The following is a 15662-nucleotide window of genomic DNA, read 5'->3' as shown; positions in this document are numbered from 1 at the left end:
ATACCATTGCATTTTTCCCCATTGTGTTCCACCTGCCAAGATTTGGACTGTTTGCTTAACTGGTCAATTTCTCTGCAGACTGCCACCTCAGCACTTCCCTTTCCTCCTCTTCTTGTTGTTTGCAAACTTAACTATGATACATTTACTTTCCTCATCTAAGTCATAAGTATGCATTGTAAATATGCATTGTAAATAATTGTGGCCCTGCACTGGTCCTCTTATACTCCATTAGGTACAGATTGCCATCATGAAAATGCCCACCTTATTCAAACTCCTTGTCTTCTATTAGATAGCAAATGCTTAATGTTGGCACAATACCATAGGCTCTTACTCTATTGAACTGTTTAATGTCATCCCTTAATAAAGGCATTGTAAAAATACAAATATTAAATTCTCTGCTTTCCCTCTGTCTATCCTTCTTGTTACCTCAAAGAATTCTGATATATTTGTCAGGTAGGACTTATCTTTCATAAAACCATTCTGTCATTGATAAGTTATATATTTCTTAATGTTCTGCTATTATCATCCTTTTTTCATAGACTCTGATATTTTTCCAACAACAGATGCCAAACTAGCTTTTATTTTGCCTTCCATTTTTTAATTAAGTTGTCAAATTTACATGATTTGGGTTAACTTAGAAGTCAATGATTAGCTGATAGTAAGTTTGTGTTTGAAAAATCAAGAGATAAAGAACAGTGTAGTGGAACCAATTTGAACACCTGGCAGTGTGGATGGGGTTTGATTTTGCAAAATATAGGAAACAATATGATTTTACCACTTGGCAGCTTCATTGAACAAGACAAGGTATAGTTGAGAGGAAAAAGTCATCACATTGTTATTGATGAAACAGAAACAAAAAAGTTTGAAACAGGAACAGGGATTGAAGCTGTGAATGATTGTGTAGGTGAGATGATTGATTCTTTATCTTGTTATTTGAGCATTGGAGGAATGCTTGAAAAGCCTCTTTAGGTACAGTAGCAGTATTTACATACTGATAGATTTGGGCATGAGTTGTTTTGGATGAAGAATTATCCATTCAAAAATTTCCCAATAATGAACATGGGAGGAAGTGCTGGGGAGTCTAATGGGGCCAAACAGTTCCTTACAGCTGATGGGAACTGCAAAGATAGCACACCCCCAGGATATTTAAGTAGCCATAGAAATGGTGAATGCTATTGGTGGTCGTCTTACATGTATGGATTCTGGAAGAGGCCCAGAGAATTGGAAACTGCCAATGTAACATTTTTAAATAAAAAAGGAAGAAGACAAAAAGCAGGTAGTTATAGGTAACAAACTGTAGAGCTGGATGAGCATGCTTGACCTGCTGTGTTCATCCAGCTCTACGCTTTATCTCGATTCTCCAGCATCTGCAGTTCCCATTATCACGGGTAGTTATGGTGTTAGCTTATTGTGTGCTATTGGGAAAATGTTAGTCCTTTATAAAGGATGTAACAGCAGAACATTTGGAAATACATGATTGATCAAGCAGTCAGCATGGCTTCACAAAGGACCAGTTAGAATTGTTGAGGAAACAACAGACAGGATAGACAAAGGGGAAGTAGTGCATGTAATATATTTCGATTTTTCAGAAGGTATTTATTAAGATACCACAGTTTTTTGTCTGCTTAATAGGGCAAGAGTTTATCATGTGGGGTTAGTACATTTGCATGGACAAAGGATTGGCTAATTTATAGAAGGCATAGTTGGGATAAGGGGAACTTTACGGGATGGTAATCTGTATCTAGTGGTGTGCCATAGGGATCAGTGTTAAGGTCTCAATTATTGGCAACATATATTTTGATTTCTATAAAGAAAGTGAATGTACTATTGCGAAGTTTGCAGATGATACAAGAGTAGTTGGAAGACCATAATTTTACCAGACAATAGGGCTGCTGTCCTATTAGTGAGATGTGACTGGTGATCTTTTAACCCAAGGGTCACCACACCTCCGATAAGGACGAAGGTTAATATGAGAATTCTTCCGGTTAACCTCAGCTAGTGTGGGAATTGATCCATGCTGTTGGCTTCTCTCTGTATTGTAAAGCAGTTATTCAGCCAACCATCCGCAACTGACCTGAGAAAGGCAAGTGCTGATGATGAGTCTGTAGATTGATATTGACAGGTTAAGCAAGTGGGGGAAAAAAAAACTTGTAGATGGATTATAATGTGAGAAGTTGTGAGGTTATATACTGTGGCAGAAAGAGTACAGGAATTGCAGGCTATTTAAATTGTGAAAGATTGCAGAAAACTGCTGTACAAAGGGATTTGGAAAATTGAATGAAGATCGCAGCGCAGGCCCAGAGACTAGCAAGGCCAAGTAAATCTTGAACAAATAGGTGTCTAGTGACGGCAACAGAAACACCAGGGCGAGGCAGACATAGCTCCATCCCAGCACAAGGTCCCCCAGTGAGCAAGGAGAAGGTCCCTGGCTTAATCCCCCAATCCAGTCTTGCAGGTTGAGCCACGGCTTCAGTTTGTGGCTAGGCCCAGTGCCTGACTGTGAAGGTGATGATGGTGGTGAGTTTGGTCAGTGCAGACCCTGTGGCACTGTTGGTGGCTGCATTGGCAAAGTTGGGCCAACATGAACTAATGGCAGTGCATTGGTTGAGGCCCGACAGCGCGGGAGAGTGGCAACTCTTTGTTCCAGCAGCACCAGCGCGGCGAAGTGTGGTTGCAGCAATGTCATCGATTTAGCAGCAGGAAATTGAGCTATCAGGGCGGAAGAGCCTGGATCCGGGCCCATGGCATAGCTAGTGGTAGGTGCCGTTCTGTAGACTACCTAGTTTTATTCAGGTAAGACTATAAGATGAGTCTTATTGTCTTATTTTTCTGGCTTTACATTATTCATTTTGGTTTATTTTCTGGGTTTTAAGATGGCACCAGAGTGTGGCAGCCCTAAATAAAACTTGTAACTGTATTTCTAATAAGTATACGTGACAATAAAGAAATCAAATCATAATGTCTAAAACTTAGCATCCAAGTTCAGGTAATATGGAAGACAAATGGAACATTGGCCTTTGTTTTTAAGGACGTGGAGTATTAAAATCGGGAAGTCTTGCTACAACATATAAGATGCTAGCCCAATTGCAGCTGGAATACGGCGAACAGTTTTGGGTCCCTTATCCGAGAAAAGATATATTAGTTTTGGAGGTTGTCCAGAGAAGATTCATGCTGCTGATCCCAGGCGCGGAGGTTTCTGTTAGGAGAGAAATTGAGTAGAATCATAGAATCCCTATAGTGTGAAAGCAGGGCCTTCAAAAAGGAAAGAGCAAAAGTGCCACAAGTTGAAGATTGGAACTCTGGTGTATAGAGATTTGTGATTTGAAAACAAGGTCACCAAAGATGAAACAATTAAAATCAGGAAAACACAAATCACAGTATGACTTTGGTAGTTTCAAGGTTTCAGGGCTACAAGGAGTAAGAGTTAGGGAGGAGCAAGGTACTGAAAATATTTAAGAAGTACAGATCAAGGTATTGCTTAGCCTTGAACCATAAGAGTTCCTCAGGGTAGTGTTATTGGCACAGTTATCTTCAGCTATGTCATTAAATACCATCTTTCATGATAAGGTTAGGAATGGGCATGTTTGCTGATGTTTGCACGATATTTGTAAGTTGGTTCTGTAACAGTTGAGGTTAAAAGAATAAGAGGCAACTTTATTAAAAACATACAAGATTCTTGCAGGCCCTGACAGGGTAGTTGTGGAAAGGTTGGTTTTCCTGTGGGAAAGTCTAGAGCCAGAGAGCATAATATCAGACCAAGGAATTATTCTTTTATGGCAGAGATAAGTAGGGATTTCTTCTCTGAGGATAGTATATTTGTGGAATTCTGTACAGTGGTTGAGGTTAGATCGTTGAGCATATTCAAGGCTAAAATTGTGTATGGTTTTAATCAGTAAAGGAATCAAAGGTTATGGGGCTAAAGGCAGGAAAGTGGAGTTGCAAATTATCCAATTAGGCATGATTGCATTGATTGCTGAGCATATTTGATGGGCTGAATGGCCTGCTTCTGCTTCAATGTCTCATGATCTTATAATTGCGTCATGATCTTCAGTAAGTTCCAATTACCTGTCATCTTCATATCCTGTGGCCTGAAATGGCTTTGTCCTTAATCCATTCAGTTTCAATGTCTACCATTTTTGTAAATTCTCCCATGCTCTCCCTTTGCTATCTGTTTAGCCTTTGTTAGCATTACTTTGTCAAAGTCAGGCTGTGTCTTCTTATAACTGTCCCCTTCCTCCATCACAAACGATGCCAACGAATTTAGCTAAATAGTGAATTGTTGGAATCCACTGTCAAACCATAAAAAAAACACAAATCATTGTGGATGCTAGCAATCTGAAACAGAAATTGCTGGAAAGATTCCTCAGGCTTGGCAGCATGTGTAGAGTCAAAGCAGAGCAATCATTTTGCTTCCAGTGAGCCATTAACAACCATTCTGCTTTACTTCTCTGTCTTTTCCCCTGCCTTTATCCTTTAAACACCTACATAAAATCTGTCTTTTTGATCACCTTTTCCATTATTTCAAAATGTAAAACTCTGCTCCTGTTACATCTTCCCTGCACTTTGGAAGTTCCCCGTGTTAGGCATGTTTGCATGATTTTAAGAGCAAATAACATACTTTGGATACATGTTTCCAGTGTAGGAGATAGATTATAAGTGAAGACAAACAAAATATTTGCCTTTATTTCAAAAGAACCCAGTATAAACCTGCGGGTGGTTTGCTAAAACTATGCAAGACACTAGTCCAATCACAGCTGCAATATTGAGAACTATTTCAGGCCCCTTATCTATTGAAATATGTACTGAGGTTGGAGACAATCCCAGAGAACGTTCACTATGCTGATCCCGGTTTTGTGATCTGGGGAGACGTTGAGATTATGGTACTTACAAGGAAGGTCTCATGGTGAAGTCATTTGGGTGAATGGTATTAATTGCAGGTTAGACACTTTTTTAAGCCATAAAATAATTGGAAAATTTGGAAGATTTTCATCTATTACAGGAAGCAAAATATCTGTAACCGTAATGATGAAATGAGTTAGAGGTTGCATGCACTTTGTGTGTACAAGATGAGGGCTCTCAACAAATATAAAGTGGAATTAGCAAAATAAATTTATTGGTGAGTAAAGGAAGACATTAATTGAACAAATTGAAAGGTGTATTATGGGGAAATCGCTATTAATAGAAAAATAATCAAACAAGACGCCACTAACTGAAACAAAACATATTTGAGGGACAGCTGGATATCATGAACATGTTTGACTTTATGATACCAGATCCAATTAAAGATGCCAAAGGCATTCTGTGTAATAACATTGCAAAACATTGGAGCAATGTGTTCACATGGCATGCAGGGAAGGTGCGATCATCAGTAAGATAACCATGCTGAAAACTCTCAGATGAGGCTAACTCTCTCAAATGTGACAGTACTGTTATTTTAAGAGGTGTCTTTTATCTTTTTTTTATGAAAAGAGGTTGAGATAAAGGTGACGAATGGCCTGGTCCAAGCTGACAAAATAAACAGCTTGCGATGCCTTGGTTTTTGTTTGGAAGTTCAAACAATAGAAGCATCATGAATGGGTGGAGTCAGTTGCCACCGTACCTGTTTTAGTTTAATTTTTCGGCAGTTGTTGGGGTTTTTGAAGTTGTCTTTAACAAGTTGCCTCTCTCTCTCCTGTCACCACACCCCCACCCCAGAATTTTCTCTCTCTATTTCACATGTAATTCTGACAGCAATCTATTTTACAGAATTTACTTTTGACAAGGGTGTTTTTATGGGATGACACTATATTGGAAAATTGAAGTTTAGTAGTTAAATCTATTATTCTGTTAGGCTCTCTAAATGAGTTAAAGTTATACAAATGATTTTCTGAAGAAGGGTCCAGACCCAAAACATGAGCTTTCCTGCTCTTCTGATGCTCCCTGACTTGCTGTGTTCATCTAGCTGAACACCTTGTTTTAACAAAGTGGTACAAATACTTTGTTTTGTGTTTTAACCACAGAATAAGAATAAAGTTGTGTTTTGCTTAAAGCACAGTAATGTAACTAATCAAATTACACCTGGAGTGCAACACTTTACACTTGCCTTTAAATAAGATAAAAGTTAGGGTCTACATTGTGCCGTTGCTATATTTGGCAATGGAGGGGGTGTCGGGGTAACAGGTTTACATGGTCCGTAGCAAGTATGTTATGTAATTTTGGAGTTGCTGAAGTTATATGTCGACATTTATAAGTATAAGGCCATTCGAGCTTTGTAATTTAACAGGTTCAAGGCACAAACTCTTGATATTGGGGGGAACTTTGGGAATCTGAGATGGGCTGGGAATAAGTGGCCGTACATGGAATATGTGAAACGTTCACTTTACTTTCAGATAGTGACTGACCTGTTGTTAGAGTGTTTCAAGTTTTCATGCAGATTTCAACTGAAAATAAAACTTTATTTACAGTTTAATTACCTGAATTATTTTGCTTTTTATTCATAACAGTAATGTTTAATTTTGTAAATGTGTTTTAAAAAATTCAAGGCACATCTCTCCCTTATTGAAAACTTGAGGGAAGGAAGTTGCCTCAGAAGGCAGAGGTTCAGATTTTTGGGACATTGGAACCAGTTCTGGGGAAGGTGGGACTATTACAAATTGGATGGTCTACATCTGAACCAAACTGGAACCAATGTCCTTGGGGGTGCTTTTGCTAATGCTGTGGGGGAGGGTTTAAACTAATGTGGCAGGGGAATGGGAACCAAATATTGGACAGAAAAGAGGTAGAAACGAAAGCCTGTAGGGAACTAGATAATGGAGTCAGTGTGACTACAGGGAATACTAGTCGGGGAGCAGATGATGAACACAAAGGGACAGGTGGTCTGAGGTGCATTTGTTTTAATGCGAGAAGTGTAGTAGATAAGGCAGATAAGCTTAGGGCTTGGATTGGTACCTGGAGGTATGATGTTATTGCTATTACTGAGACTTGGTTGAGGGAAGGGCATGAATGGCATCTAGTTGTCCCAGGGTATTGATGCTTCAGGCGGGATAGAGAGGGAGGTAAAAGGGGTGGAGGAGTTGCAGTAATGGTCAAAGACGATATCACAGCTGCACTGAAGGAGGGCGCCATGGAGGACTCAAGCAGTGAGGCAATATGGGTAGAACTCAGAAATAGGAAGGGTGCAGTAACAATGTTGGGGCTGTACTACAGGCCTCCCAACAGCGAGTGTGAGATAGAGTTACAAACATGTAAACAGATAATAGAAAGGTGTAGGAGAAACAGGGTGGTGGTGATGGGAGATTTTAATTTTCCCAACATTGACTGGGATTCACCCAGTGTTAGGGGTCACGATGGAGCAGAATTTGTAAGGTGTGCCCAGGAGGGTTTTCTAGAGCAGTATGTATGTAGTCCAACTCGGGAAGGGGCCATACTGGACCTGGTGCGGGGGAATGAACCCGGTCAGGTGGTTGATATTACAGTAGGGAACTACTTTGGAAATAGCGACCACAATTCTGTAAGTTTTACAATACTCATGGACAAGGACAGGAGTGGTCCTAAAGGAAGAGTTCTAAACTGGGGGCAGACCGACTATACCAAGATTCGGCAGGATCTGATCAATGTAGATTGGGAGAAACTGTTTGAAGGTAAATCTACATTTGATATATGGGAGGCTTTTAAGGAGACGTTGATTAGCGTGCAGGAGAGACGTGTTCCTGTGAAAATGAGGAATAGAAAAGGCAAGATTAGGGAGCCATGGATGACAGGTGAAATTGTGAGACTAGCCAAGAGAAAAAAGGAAGCATGCATGATGTCTAGGCGACTGAAGACAGACAAAGCTTTGCAAGAATATCGGGAATGTAGAGCGAATCTGAAACGAGGGATTAAGAGGGCTAAGGGAGGACATGAGATATTGCTGGCAAACATGGTTAAGGAAAATCCCAAAGCCTTTTATTCATATATAAAGAGCAAGAGGGTAACTAGAGAAAGGATTGGCCCACTTACGGACAAGTTATGCGCTGATTCAGAGAAAATGGGTGACATTCTTAACGAGTACTTTGCATCGGTATTCACTAAGGAGAGGGACATGACAGTTGTTGAGGTTCGGGGTAGATGTTTGCTTACTCTAAGTCAAGTTGACATAAGGAAGGAGGAAGTGTTGGGTATCCTAAAAGACATTAAGGTGGACAACTCCCCAGGTCCGGATGGGATCTATCCCAGGTTACTGAGGGAAGCGAGAGAGGAAATAGCCAGGGGCTGAACAGATATCTTTGCAGCGTCCTTAGACATGGCTGAGGTCCCAGAGGACCGGAGACTTGCTAATATTGTCCCCTTGTTTAAGAAGGGCAGCAAGGATAATCCTGGCAATTATCGACCGGTGAGCCTGACGTCAGTGGTTGGGAAGCTACTGGAGAAGATACTGAGGGTTAGGATCTATTCCTATTTGGAAGAAAATGGGCTTATCAGTGATAGGCAACATGGTTTTGTGCAGGGAAGGTCATGTCTTACCAACTTAACAGAATTCTTTGAGGACATGACAAAGTTGATTGATGAGGGAAAGGCTGTAGATGCCATATACATGGACTTCAGTAAGACGTTTGATAAAGTTCCCCATGGCAGGCTGATGGAGAACGTGAAGTCACATGGGGTCCAGGGTGTGCTAGCTAGATGGATAAAAAAAACTGGCTAGGCAACAAGAGACCGAGGGTGGTAGTAGAGGGGAGTTTCTCACATTGGAGACCTGTGACCAGTGGTGTTCCACAGGGATCTGTGCTGGGACCACTGTTGTTTGTGATATATGTAAATGATCTGGAGGAAGGTGTAGGTGGTCTGATCAGCAAGCTTGCTGATGACACTAAGATTGGTGGAGTAGCAGATAGTGAAGGGGACTGTCAGAGATTACAGCAGAGTATAGATAGACTGGAGAGTTGGGCAGATAAATGGCAGATGACGTTCAATCCAGGCAAATGTGAGGTGATGCATTTTGGAAGATCAAATTCAAGGGCGAACTATACAGTAAATGGACAAGTCCTAGGGAAAATTGATGAACAGAGAGATCTGGGTGTTCAGGTCCATTGTTCCCTGAAGGTGACAATGCAGGTCAATAGGGTGGTCAAGAAGGCATATGGTATGCTTTCCTTCATTGGGCAGGGTATGAGTACAAGAGTTGGCAGGTCATGTTGCAGTTGTATAGGTCTTTGGTTTGGCCACATTTGGAGTACTGTGTGCTGTTCTGGTCGCCACATTACCAAAAGGATGTGGATGCTTTGGAGAGGGTGCAGAGGAGGTTCACCAGGATGTTACCTGGTATGGAGGGTGCTAGCTATGAAGAGAGGTTGAGTAGATTAGGATTATTTTCATTAGAAAGATGGAGATTGAGGGGGGGACCTGATTGCGGCCTACAAAATCATGAGGGGTATAGACAGGGTGGATAGCAAAAAGCTATTTCCCAGAGTGGGGGACTCAATTACTAGGGGTCATGAGTTCAAAGTGAGAGGAGGAAAGTTTAAGGGAGATATGCGTAGAAAGTTCTTTACACAGAGGGTGGTGGGTGCCTGGAGCGCGTTGCCAGCAGAGGTGGTAGACACAGACACGTTAGCATCTTTTAATATATATTTGGACAGGTACATGGATGGGCAGGGAGCAAATGAACACAGACCGTTAGAAAATAGCTGACAGGTTAGACAGAGGATCTTGATCGGCGCAGGCTTGGAGGGCCGAAGGGCCTGTTCCTGTGCTGTAGGTTTCTTTGTTCTTGTTCTTGTTCATGACTTCTGGTTTAATATTTTCTCTTATGAAAGGAAATCTGCTATTCTTATTTGGTCTGGCCAACATGTCATTTTGGACCAGTTATAATGGCTCTGATGCTTAATTGTTTTCTGAAAAGGCTCAGCAAGCCACTCAGCTCAAAAGCAGTTGGAACAAGCAACAAATTTTGGCCTTGCCATTGACACCATATTGCATCAAAAATGAATTGAAAATAGTGACTGTTTTAGTGGCAAACCTGTAATCAGTTCTGTGGGGTTAGTTAAAGCATCTGTTCAATGAAAACTTTGCCCAGTAGTCAAAAAGCTAATGGAAAAAATATCAAAATTTTTGCAGCATTCCAGGAGTATTCCTTTATACTATTGGGTGCCACGATTGTAGGGTAAAATACTGGGCTGACTTAATGTGACTGCTGTATTGATATGGGAGGGGAAGGAATAAGGAGAAAATATAAATGATGCTTTGACATCTTTTATCTTCACTGCCTGAATTTATTGTGTACAAGTAAACTGTGTGAACTGCAGTCATTAAAATTGTACATTAATAATACATTTTACCATCTGAGAAGATTTAAATTGCATTAGATTGGATTATCTGTGTTTAAATAATGGATATGTTTCTGCTTTCAGTTCATTGGTTTATTTCACTTTTAAGTTTATTTCAGTTTCTGGTCTAATTGTACTATTTAAGTATCTGTAAACGTTAGGACAAACTATGCCCTAGATTCTTATTGCTTTGGGTGGGTTCGTGCGCATTTTATCTAATTTAGTTACTGTGTGAACTGCAAACTTCTGTTTTCAGTGTGGTAGCCAAAACACAGATCGCAATCTTACAGAATATTTGATTCTTATGCACATAATCTTGATTGACCCTTGTTGAAATGTAAATATTTTTCAATGTGATTTGCTTTATCCATTTAGGGTGACAGGAAGTTAATTGAGAAAACTCCAAAAACTGATATAAGCCCGTTTAGATTGCAAGCATTTCTAGAGGGAAGTGTTCTATTTCAACTTGGAGGAAGTTGAAATAAAGGAGATATTTTAGATAAATTGTGATTTACTTGTGAATGATTCTGTAGTAGTTTGGCTAACCTACACTACGAAAGTCCTAACTGTGGTCATCAATTATTAATTTACTTTTAAATTACAATTATACTTATGAAGTTCAGCATGTTTTCACTGTTTATTCCAAAACATTAATGAAATGAAAATATGCGGTGCTACCCTACAGTATATTAAAATAGTTAGAAATTCCATTCAAGTCTATTTTGTTATTTTCTGGAAAATAGAACAACAGTATTTCGTTTTGCTATAAACTCATTAGGTGAATGACCTGACAAATGTGTGTCAAAAAATGAGGTGAATTCTTAACCCTTTCTGTGTGGAAGGAGAATGGAACTCACTTTGGGTTTTGTGAGGCACAAAGTGCTAAAATTTGCTGTAGCTTGCAACTGGTATGATAAATCTCGTCCTCACAGATCCATGTGGAAGTAAGATGCTGAGAGATTTCTTGTGGGGGAAATACAGAACTCTGGGGCACTACTTCAATTCAAAAATAAGTGATCCCACATTTAAGATGGAAATAAGGGAGAATTGTTTTTCCAGAGGGTCATTTTGTGTTTGAAATTCTCTCCTAAAATAAGAAGTGGAGGCTGGATCATTAAATATACTCAAGGCTAAATTAGACATTTTTGATTGACAAGTGAGTTGGGTGTTATTGGGGACAAGCAAGAAAGTCAAGTTTAGGCAACATCAGACCATTTATGATAATACTCACAGGCAGTTCGAACTTGGTGTGAATGCTCTGTGCTTATTTCTTATGTTCACAAAGCAGTCAACTTAAATGGAGCTAATACAGAAGTTTGGAAGGAATCCAAAATACTGATTTCTAGAATGAGGGTGTTGCCTTTGAAGAGAGTTTGAGCCGACCATGCCTGTATGTCTTTGTTCCAATTGCAAAGGTGATATAAAGGCTCACTATACTGATTTCTTGAATTGGAAGTTTATTTAATGACAACCAGCTAAATTAAATTGGACCTGCAGTCATAGGAACATTGGCACAAGAGTAAGCCATTCAGTCCATTGAGCCTCCTCCACCAATCAATATATTGTCGCTGATCATTGCCTTTTTTTCTGCAGTATCCCCATATCCCTTTCTCATTAGTATTTTAAAAACTATCAATCTCGGCTTGAAACATATTCAGAGCTTCCACAGATTTCCATGAATCTTTGGAATTATCTCCTTCAGAAATTTGTGGATATGTGGGCATGGAGTATATTCAGGATCGAAACAGACCTTGGATCGCTCGGGGAATTGTGAAGTATTGGGAATGGGTGGAAATGCAAATTTGAAGCAGAAGATCAGCCATGATCAGAGTGAACAGTTTGAAGGTTTTTCTTATGTTACTGTGTTTTTGTGTTCAAGGGTGTGATTGATATTTTTGATATTCATTCACAGAATGAGGGTGTCCCTGGCTAGACCACCATTTATTACCGGTACCTAATTGCATACAAGCCAATTAAGAGTCAAGCATATTGCTATCGAGGGTTTTGATATTGAGGATCAATTATGATCTTAAATATGATTGGGCAGATTCAAAAGCGTCTCATCGTTTTTTCTGTTTCATTTGGGTGTAGGTGTTGGGTTAGACGAGCATTATTGCCCGTCCCTAAATGCCCTGTAAATTGTAATTGTGGGCTGCCTTCTTGAACCACTGCAAACCATTTGTGTAGGGTCATGCACAGTACTGTTAGGAAGGGCGTTCTCAGGATTGTAAACAGTAAATGTTGAGGAAAGATAATGTCGTTCCAAGTCCTGGTGGTCGGAGGAGAACTTGCAGGTAGTGGTACTCTTATGTCATATATCTTTGTGATCTCAGGACATAACTTTTCCATTATTGTTGTTGTCCATGATTCTTTCGTGATAGCCTGGGCCGTTGGATCTGCATGTAGATTTGGCATGAAACAGATCAGGCAGAATCTGTAGAAGGAAGAACAGTTAACATGACCCTTTGTTAGATCTGGTGGCATTTGTAAATTAACAGTTTTGAAACACAACAAGGTAAGGGGAGAGCTGAAGAAAGACCCTAAAAGTAGATTTGGACCTATTGACGCGCCTGGACAAATAAATGAAGAGGTTAAATTGAAGACCTTCATTTATATGGCACCACAGTGTCAGTGACTTATAACCCAGGAAGTATTTTTGACTTACTGTCACCATGGTAATGGTGAAACATGGCAGACAGTTACTATACACATTAATTTCCTACAACCAGTGGTGTTATAATGGCTAGAAAATGTGGTTGTGATGGTGATTGAGTGTAAATGTTGACCAGGACATGAGGGATAATTTCCTTGCTGCCCTTCAAAGTAGTGCAACGGAATCTATTATGCCAAACTGTGTACTGGAGGGTTTTTGATCACTGCTTATTACTCATATTTACTGTCTGTATTTCTGTATGTTAAAGTTAACATTCTACAACAAATGTAGAACTTATTGTTGCAACATTGTATAACAAAGGTTGTTATTGTTTATCTAAATTTATGGAATCAGGTCAGGAGTATGACGGAATGCTCCCCGCTTGCCTGGATGGGTACAACTCCAACAACACTCGAGTGGCTTGATACCATCCTGGACAAAGTAGTGCTTCATTTTCACCTCATCCATAAACATCCAGTCCTTCCCCCAGAGATGCCTAATAGCAACAGTGTGTACCATCTACAAGAAGCACTGCTGAAATTCCCCATAAGATCCTAAGACAGCACCTTCCAAATCCATGACCACTTCTAGACAGAAGGACAAGGGCAACAAATACATAGGAGCACCACCACTTACAAGTTCCCCTCCAAGACATTCACCATCCTGATTTGGAAATATAAACCATGAAGCTTCCTCCCTAAGGACATTGTGGGCCAACCTGTAGTAGGTGGACCACAGAAGTTTAAGGCTGCAGCTCACAACCACCTTCTTAGGGAGGAAACTGACAGTATTTCACAATAATTTTAATATGCCACCATACCAATGAGTGCAGACAATACACCCAACCTCCGTGAGTAAATTAAAAAAGAATTCTTGTGATCTTAGTCTGTTAACTCCCTGAATCTCCCCCCGCCCCCGACTTTGCAAAATAAGATTGTGGTCACTCATTGGATCATAACATAAATTTGCGATTTGGTCTGAGACTGTAACATTATTCCAATGCACTTGTTTTGCTGCTCTCTGACATTCTACCTTCCATAATCTCGATATCTTCCAAGACTTTATTACCTTTGTCTTAATTCCCAACAATTCCTATCCTCCTACCATCTGTGTGCTCTCTGAACTATGCTTTTTTCCAGTCAAGCAATGTCTCAATTTAAAGTTCCTTGTTCTTATTAAAAATCTTTCCATATTCTTGTCCATCTCCAATGTACTTCTCCTCCAGTCCCACAAATCTCTAATTTATCTGCAGTCTTCTAATTCTGCTATCTTATACATTGCCAATTTTAATTGCTCCACCGTTAGTGGCAGTGCCTCAAGTAGCCTAGCGTCAGAAGTATACCTCGCTGTCTTCCTTTACTGTTGTAGAATGTCTTAAAATCTACCCCAATGATCAAGCTTTTTGTCATCTGGACTAATACAGTAACTTGAGTCTCTAGTCCTGCCTAGTTTTATAATGTCCATTTATTGTGTTAGGATACTACATAAAGACAAATTGTCAACGGTATGCACAGTACATAATTATAACAAGAAATGGAAGAGGTAAAATGTATCTTTCCTGTTTGATACTCATTTTCTCCTGAAATGCCCCGAGTTAAATAATTGATTACTATGTAAACTATAAAGTTTGGATGGGATTATACAGCAAATTGGTGTGGTGACATATTAAGATTGTGAAATACTGTCACTAAAACATCTTCGTATGTTTATATAAAATTCGGTGATAGCACAGTGTTAATTGTAATTATTTTGTTTGGTGATGTATCCAAAGAGGGGGATTTATTTTGTTTCTACTAAAATATAACCTCTTTCATGGGTTATTCTTTTCTGCCTTCGCACAATTTCTTAATGGTAAATTGAGTGTACACTTCGTATTTGTGATTAAAGTTTATAGTATTATTATTTGGAAACTTGAGCAAAATTGTTAATTTGTTTGCTAACTGGTGTTTTACCAGAGTAGGAGAGTTAGAGGGGCCAGAGACTTATTCGTTGAGACAGGTCATTTGCACCTGGTGCGCTGTTAGTAGCAGCCCTGAATTGCTTAGAAGAATGTTCCAGAAGTCGAAGTCATTGAAGGTGCCAAAAAGGAAGACACCCTTGAAGAAGCAAGTTTAAAGAACCCATATTAAATAGTATTAATATGCTAAATTAGCACCTGTTTAAAGGAATTTATGGAGAGATATTAATTGAAACATATCACATTTTTTTCATCATTCTTTGGCTGTGGTGTTGCCCCTCCTTTATTGTCCTTGAACTTGATGACTGGATAACCCATTTCAAGAGGCACTTAAAAGTTATCCACATTGCTGTGGGTCTGAAGTTGCATGGAGGCTAAACCAAATAAGGATGGCAGATTTCTTCCTATGAGGGCGACAGTGAGCTAGATGGGATGAGTTTTTTTTCTCAAAAATCAATGGTAGTTTCATGATGACAATCACTTAAGACTGGCTTTTATTATTCCATATTTATTAGTTGTATTCAAATACCACCATCTACCATGATGGGATTTGAATCCATGTCCCTGGGTTTGTGACACGCCTATTCAGTGAAATTAACACTGTTTAAACCTTCTGAACAAGAACTGGAATAAATGCACAGAAATTTACTATAAAAGAAACCAATGAGAGCTGTGCCAACTGAAGAAAGAGCTTTTAGAGAGGAACAAAAATAAAGTTGCTGGAAAAGCTCAGCAGATCTGGCAGCATCTGTGAAGGAAAAAACAGTTA

The 15662-nt window shown here is 39.6% G+C and overlaps 1 protein-coding gene across 10 annotated transcripts in view; it reads left to right on the top strand.

Moving 5' to 3' along the window:
* tbc1d5 (TBC1 domain family, member 5) overlaps positions 1–15662 on the top strand; it is a 504442-nt gene that overhangs the window by 96951 nt on the left and 391829 nt on the right. The gene's annotated exons all lie outside the window — the stretch shown is intronic.

The sequence above is a fragment of the Stegostoma tigrinum genome, chromosome 2, assembly GCF_030684315.1.
Source record: "Stegostoma tigrinum isolate sSteTig4 chromosome 2, sSteTig4.hap1, whole genome shotgun sequence".
In the NCBI taxonomy this organism is placed as follows: domain Eukaryota; kingdom Metazoa; phylum Chordata; class Chondrichthyes; order Orectolobiformes; family Stegostomatidae; genus Stegostoma; species Stegostoma tigrinum.
This window is presented reverse-complemented; position numbering and strand designations above follow the sequence as displayed.